Raw genomic sequence first — 6,650 nt, 5'->3', positions numbered from 1 at the left:
CCAGACTGGACTCTGTCTCATGGTTGGGTGGTGGCAACATAGTTGCCCTGTCTCATGGTCAAATTAAAGTGGAGAACACACAGAATACAGCAAACTGGCAGGCAATACTTCTGTCCTGTGTTCTTAATCTGCCTCCAGTGCTGTCTGACCTTGGATAAGTCATTGCACCTCTCTGAGCTTTCACTTTCCTTCTCTGTAGAATAGCTTGAGAACATGCCGAAGATGTTTCAAGGGAATCACATGAGGTCTGCAAAGCTTTTTGCTATCGGAATACTCAGTTTTTCTATTTGTTATCCAATCAGACAAGGGGATCGGGATCGAAGCTCCAGGAACACTTTTCTGGGAAATAAAGTTATTTCTGCTCCAGCTGCGCTCCCCCAGCCTATAAATCCTCAGAAGATAAATTGTCGAGGGCTTGATAAGAAAGTAAAAATCACCCGCACCGTATCTTTCTGAGTTTGTAAAATTGCCACGACAGCAGAATCCCCACATGGGACAGGGACTGTGTCCAACCCAAGTACCTTGCATCTACCCCAGTGCTTTTCAAGCAGCCATGGAAGCCCTGCTTTCAAGGAGCTTACTATCTAGCGTATGTGATCAATCAATCAATCAATCATATTTATTGAATATTTTCTATTTGCAGAGCACTGTTCTAAGTGCTTGGGAGGGTACAATATAACAATATAACGGAGTTGTTAGAAACATTCCCAGCCCACAGCAAACTACAGTCTAGAGAGGGAGGCAAATGTTAAAATAAATAAATTACAGATACATGCATAGGAGCTGTCGGGCTGAGGGAGAGGTTAATAAAGGGAGTAAATCTAAGTGCAAGGGCGATGCAAAAGGGAGTGGGGGAACAGGAAATGAGAGCTTAGTCAGGGAAGGCCTCTTGGAGCAGATGTGCTCTCGATAAAACATTGAAGGTGGGGAGAGTAATTGTCTGTCAGATATGAAGAAGGAGGGAGTTCCTGGACAGAGGCAGGATGTGAGAGAGAGGTCTGCATACATTGAGGTACAGTGAATAGGTTGGCATTAGAAGAGTGAAGTGTGAGGGCTGGGTTGTAGTAAGAAATCAGGGAGGTAAGATAGGTGGGGGCAAATTGATTGAGTGCTTTAAAGCAGATGGTAAGTAGTTTCTCTTGGATGCAAAGGTAGATAGGCAATCATTGGAGGTTTCTGAGAAGAGGGGAAACATGGACTGAACGTTTTTATAGAAAAATTATCCAGGCAGCAAATAATAATAATGATGGCATTTATTAGTCGCTTACTAAGTGCAAAGCACTGTTCTAAGCACTGGGGAGGTTACAAGGTGATCAGGTTGTCCCACGGGGGGCTCGCAGTCTTAATCCCCATTTTACAGATGAGGTAACTGAGGCACAGAGAAGTTAAGTGATTTGCCCAAAGTTACACAGCTGACAATTGGCAGAGCAGGGATTTGAACTCATGACCTCTGACTCCAAAGCCCATGCTCTTTCCACTGAGCCACACTGCAAAGTGAAGTATGGACTGGTGGTGGTGATGGACATTAAAATAAATAAATTTCTATGACTCATCTACACGCCATCTGAATCATTCTGCTCTGGCCCATTATCGGTCAGCGGAGGGCTCCATAAAAGTAAGATTAAAGTTGCAGGGCTTTCATTACCCCAGAGGGAGTAGATTCAGTCAACAGCACCAGGTACTGGTGTCCACATTTAGCCAGGGCTGTGGAGAGTAATAGATCAGACCCTAAATGCCTGCCTTGATCACAAGAGAATGAGGTCTTCTTCCATTATATATTTATCTTCTCTTGAAGGGAGAAGCCCTAAACTGGAGGAGACAAGGCTGAGAGAAAAAGAGATTTATTTCTATTGCTCTTTGGGAGACAAGGAATAAATCAGCATTGACCAGGCAGTATTTCCTTAAAGAATTTCTCATTCCTTCAAATTTTTCTCAACCTTGCTTGGTCTCTCCTCGGCAACCCAAGAGCTTCTGCTCAGCGTACACTCTACAGACCCCAGAAAAACCATCATTAACAGCCTTTGATTGAGTATCTATTAGGTGCAGAGCCCTGCCTAACAATGGCAGTTCCCCTCTCAGGGTCGCACCTGAAGAGTTTCCAGTACTCTACCAGTCTCGACTACAGGAGGAAGAGTCAAGCAGAGGCACAACCATTCCATTCCTAGCTTGGCCAGTGGCTAGTGAGTGGAAGGCAATCAGCTACAAGTCAAAACTTACCTGTGCTGGGCAGCAGAGGCATGGAAGAGAGTCGAGGGCAGAGGCTCGTTTAGTGCGTGGAACGAGGCAGTGGTAAACCACTTCCATATTTTTACCAAGAAAACTCTATGGATACACTACCAGAACAATTGCAGATGGAAGTGGGGCATTCTGGGAGAGATGTGCCCATGGCATTGCTATGGGTCAGACACAACTTGACAACATAAGACAACAACGATAAATAGTAGCAGTAGTTGTTGTAGTAGAAGTAGTAATGATGATGATGATTAGGGTATTTGTTAAGCCCTTACTATGGGCCAAGGACTGTTCTAAGTGCTGGGGTAGATACAAGGTACTCAGGTTGTCCTACGTGGGGCTCACACTCTTAAATCCCCATTTTACAGACGAGGTAAGTGAGGCCCAGAGAAGTGAAGCGACTTGTTCAAGGTCACACAGCAGACAAGTGGCAGAGCCAGGATTAGAACCCATGACCTATGACTCCCAAGCCCGGGCTCTTGCACTAGTCCATGCTGCTTCCCATAATTGCAGTTGTAGTCTACTACTTGGCAGAGTGTGTGACCCATAGTGAGCACTTAACCAATGCCACAATTACTGTTGTTGAGAGAGTGGCGCCAAAGAATCACAACCCCACCGTCTGTGTCTGTTCCTTGGACTGTGTTAGGGGAAAGTCTGCTCCTTTTTCTCATTCTCTGCAAAGGAGCTTCGCCTCCACCCTCTGCCCTCATCCTCAGAGCAAAATGGTCGAATCCCACAGGGCCATGAAGCTGCGGACCCCGAGGCAGAGAAAGGACGTGATGGGGAAAAACAAGCGTCCCAAGGGCCATTTCAGCCTGTGGGCCCGCCCCTCCCCAACACTCAGTCCCCACCACTCTCTGTGAGAACCCAAATCCACTATAATTATATTTAATCACTAACTTTGTTTTTCTGCTTTCCCCAGCCCTCCAACCACTCTAGCTGCCGTCAGCGGTGGAGAAAAAAAAATTCCCCTGATTGTGTTCGGGGTCTTGGCCGTTTTCATTTTCGCTTTTAATTTTCTCACTCATTTTTTCTGCTTTCTTCCACCAAGCAATGATTTTTTTTTCCTGAACCTTGTATGCAAATGGCTCTTCTATGAACTTGTCTCAGCCCATCTGTTGGATCAAACTGTACAGGGGGAGCGAGATTACTGCAGAAGCAACTGAAAGAGAATGTGGCTTCCGTGGATTCTATCGATACAGAGATGATGAACGGGCCCGGGATTTTCGAGCTCCACTCTCTCTCACCTGCTTATTATGGTCATGGAATCATGGAGACCTGGGCTGGAATGGACCTGGAGAGGTCATCTAGTCTATCTTCCTACCTCTGCAGTAGAACAAACCAGGCAAAATGAATCCAAGCAAATTCATTCCCTTTTCCAAAACCTACTGAGAAAGTGATTGCATGAGAAGCAGTGTGACCTAATGAAGAGAGGGCAAGCCTAGGAGTCAGAGGACCTGGGTTCTAATACTGGTTCTGCAACGTGGGACCTTGGGCAAGTCACAACTTCTTTGGGCCCAGTTTCCTCATCTGCAAAATGGGGATTCAATACCTGTTTTCCCTTCTACTTAGAGCCCCATACAGAACCTGATCATCTTGTATCTACCATTCTGCTTAGTACAGCACTTGGCACATAGTTAAGTGCTTAACAACTATCACAATTATTATAACAAATAATTGCATTGCTTAATAATAATAATAATAATAATGGTGGCATTTGTTAAGCGCTTACTATGTGCAAAGCACTGTTCTAAGAAGGGGAGGGTACAAGGTGATCAGGTTGTCCCACGTGGGGCTCACAATCTTAATCCCCATTTTACAGATGAGGTAACTGAGGCCCAGAGAAGTTAAGTGACTTGCCCAAAGTCACACAGCTAACAAGTGGCGGAGCAGGGATTTGAACCCATGACCTCTGACTCCCAAGCTTGGGCTCTTTCCACTGAGCCATGCTGCTTAAGCATGGACCATGCACCAAGCACAGTGATAGATACAAAATAATCACATTGGACACAATCCCTGACCCCAGCGAGGCTCACAGTCAAAGGGGGGAGAGTGCATGTTTCTTATCGCCATTTTACAGGTGAGGAAGCTGAGTCAGAAAGCTGTGAAGTGACTTACCCAAGGTGACACAGCAGAAAGATAGCAGAGTTGGGATTAGGGCCCAGGTCCCCTGACTCTCAGGTGCATGCACTTTCCACTAGGTTCCACTGCTTCCCATTTCAGGTTTTACCTGCCTCCCCTGAGCATTAATCTAAACTCTTGCTGCTTTACAAACCCAGTTATTCTGTGAGTGGGAAGGAGGTGGGTCACAGAATCACATGCTTGGACAAGCCTGAATCAAGAAACAAAGCTGGGAAAGGGCCACATCTGCCTACCCATCTGCCAGTTTAGCACATTAGCTGTTAGAGGTGAGTGAAATATTTCAGGCAAAAGTTTGGAATATCAACTTTGAGGCCAAGAATCAGCCACTTCCATGTTTGGTAAACTTCATAGCAATACCCAAAATCTCTACAGTAGGTAGGCCACGTCTACATTACACTAATAATCCAGGTTGGTTGAGAAGCGATGTAGCCTAGTGGAAAGAGCAAGGGCTTGGGATCCAGAAAACCTGAATTCTAATTCCAGCTCTGCCTCCTGTAAGCTGTGTGCCTTGATATCTTCATCTGTAAAATGGGAATAAAATACCTGCTCTCCCTTAGACTGTCAGACAGGGACTGTGTTTGATCTGCTGAACAAATACTAGGATTATTATGATTATTATTTACCAGATGGTCATATTTTTCATGTCACATTTGCCCACCTCCTGAGGGAAGCTAGGAGGGAGTAGGAAAGACAAGTCACTAAAGCACTAGATTGGGAAGCAGCATAGAGTAGCGGAAAGAGCACAGCCCTGGCATTCGGAAAACTCGGCTTCTAATCCCGGCTCTGCCGCTTGTCTGCTGTGTGAGTTTATGCAAGTCACTTCTCTGGGCCTCAGTTCCCTCCTCTGTGAAATGGGGATTCAATACCTGTTCTCCCTCTTACCTAGGGTGTGAGCCCCATGTGGACCCTGATTATCTTGTATCTACACTAATGGCAGTACAGTGGTTGGCATATAGCAAGCACATAACGAATACTACAATTATTAATGTAAGCTCCTCCACTTGATTGTCAACTCCTCAAGGGCAGGGAAGTGTCTACCAACTCTATTGTATTCTCCAAAGCACCAATTACAGTGCTCAGCAAACGGAAAGTTCTCGATAAATATTAACTGATTGACATGGGAAGAAAGCTCTTTGGTTTCCAAACCCATATCTACCAATTTTGCATTTACTCCAGCACTTAGTACAGTGCCTGGTACGCCGTAAGTGCTTAACAAATACCATAAAAGACTGCATACCCCTATTTCCAGGGCCTCCAAGGAGAAAGTCAAGCCTGAGACCAGATATCCCTGTCCATCCATCCACTTCCTCCCAGAACAACTCTGTCTTAAGCCAGTTCCAGCTGCAGTAGCCATTTAACAGGCTTATTCTTCTGCCAAGCCCTAGTAATCATTACTTTTCACAAACAACTCCCAGAGTTTCTATTCATCTCTACGGCTTAGACCTTTATCATGTTTTCACGCTGAAAGGGGTCTTGCTGCTGCTAGAGGATTGGCCAAGGATTGGGGTGAGAAAACAGTATTCTATTAATGGCTTTGTAGCCCTCTATAGAGTATTTAAGTGGGTTGCAGTGTGTTGGGAGAAAAGATTCTGATTAAATCAGAATCACCAACTGGATCCAGGTTCTTTTAACAGGACACAGTGTGTTTGCCTCAATGCTTACTGATTGTGTAGCATTCTCCCTCACTCTAGCTTTCTATCCCTGTCTCCCCACCTCCGGTTAGTTCTTGAGAAGTAATAAATAGGCCTCAAGCAGTCCATTTAGAATAGCGAGTAAACAGACAGAAAAAGCAGAAACTAGTAGTAATCACTGGTCGAGATATGCATTCTTCATTGAAGTTGTACTAACCACCTAGTTCAGTGCTCTGCACACATTAAGAGCTCATTTAAGTATGATTGACTGACTGAATTTCTTGAAAATCTTACCAAATACTTTCCCATCGATGAGCTGATTCATCCACCCAAAACAGATGGGGGACAGAGAGAGGGGAGGGCCCGCTGGGGGAATGAAGAACCAGAGAACTGACAGGGGAGGTGGGTTAATATAACAACAAGAGACAGTTGGATTAGATTTAAGGCATGAATTAAAAATTAAAGAATACTGAGAGACAGTGAATTCATTTTTTTTATAATGGCATTTACTACGTGACAAGCAATGTACTAAGCGATAGAGTAGATATGAGCTGATCAGGGTGGATATAGTCTAAAAGATGAGTACTGGAAGATACAAGATAATCAGATTGGTCACAGTCCCTGTACGAATGGGACCGGTGGGAC

The 6,650-nt window shown here is 44.9% G+C and overlaps 1 non-coding gene across 1 annotated transcript; it reads left to right on the top strand.

The window, feature by feature from the left end:
* Positions 1-2,069: 2,069 nt before the first annotated feature.
* On the top strand, positions 2,070-2,207 carry LOC119938817. Its single transcript, XR_005454519.1, has one exon. It is a non-coding gene; the product is annotated as a small nucleolar RNA SNORA7 (small nucleolar RNA).
* Positions 2,208-6,650: the final 4,443 nt, after the last annotated feature.

This window comes from Tachyglossus aculeatus, chromosome 16, assembly GCF_015852505.1.
Source record: "Tachyglossus aculeatus isolate mTacAcu1 chromosome 16, mTacAcu1.pri, whole genome shotgun sequence".
In the NCBI taxonomy this organism is placed as follows: domain Eukaryota; kingdom Metazoa; phylum Chordata; class Mammalia; order Monotremata; family Tachyglossidae; genus Tachyglossus; species Tachyglossus aculeatus.
This window is presented reverse-complemented; position numbering and strand designations above follow the sequence as displayed.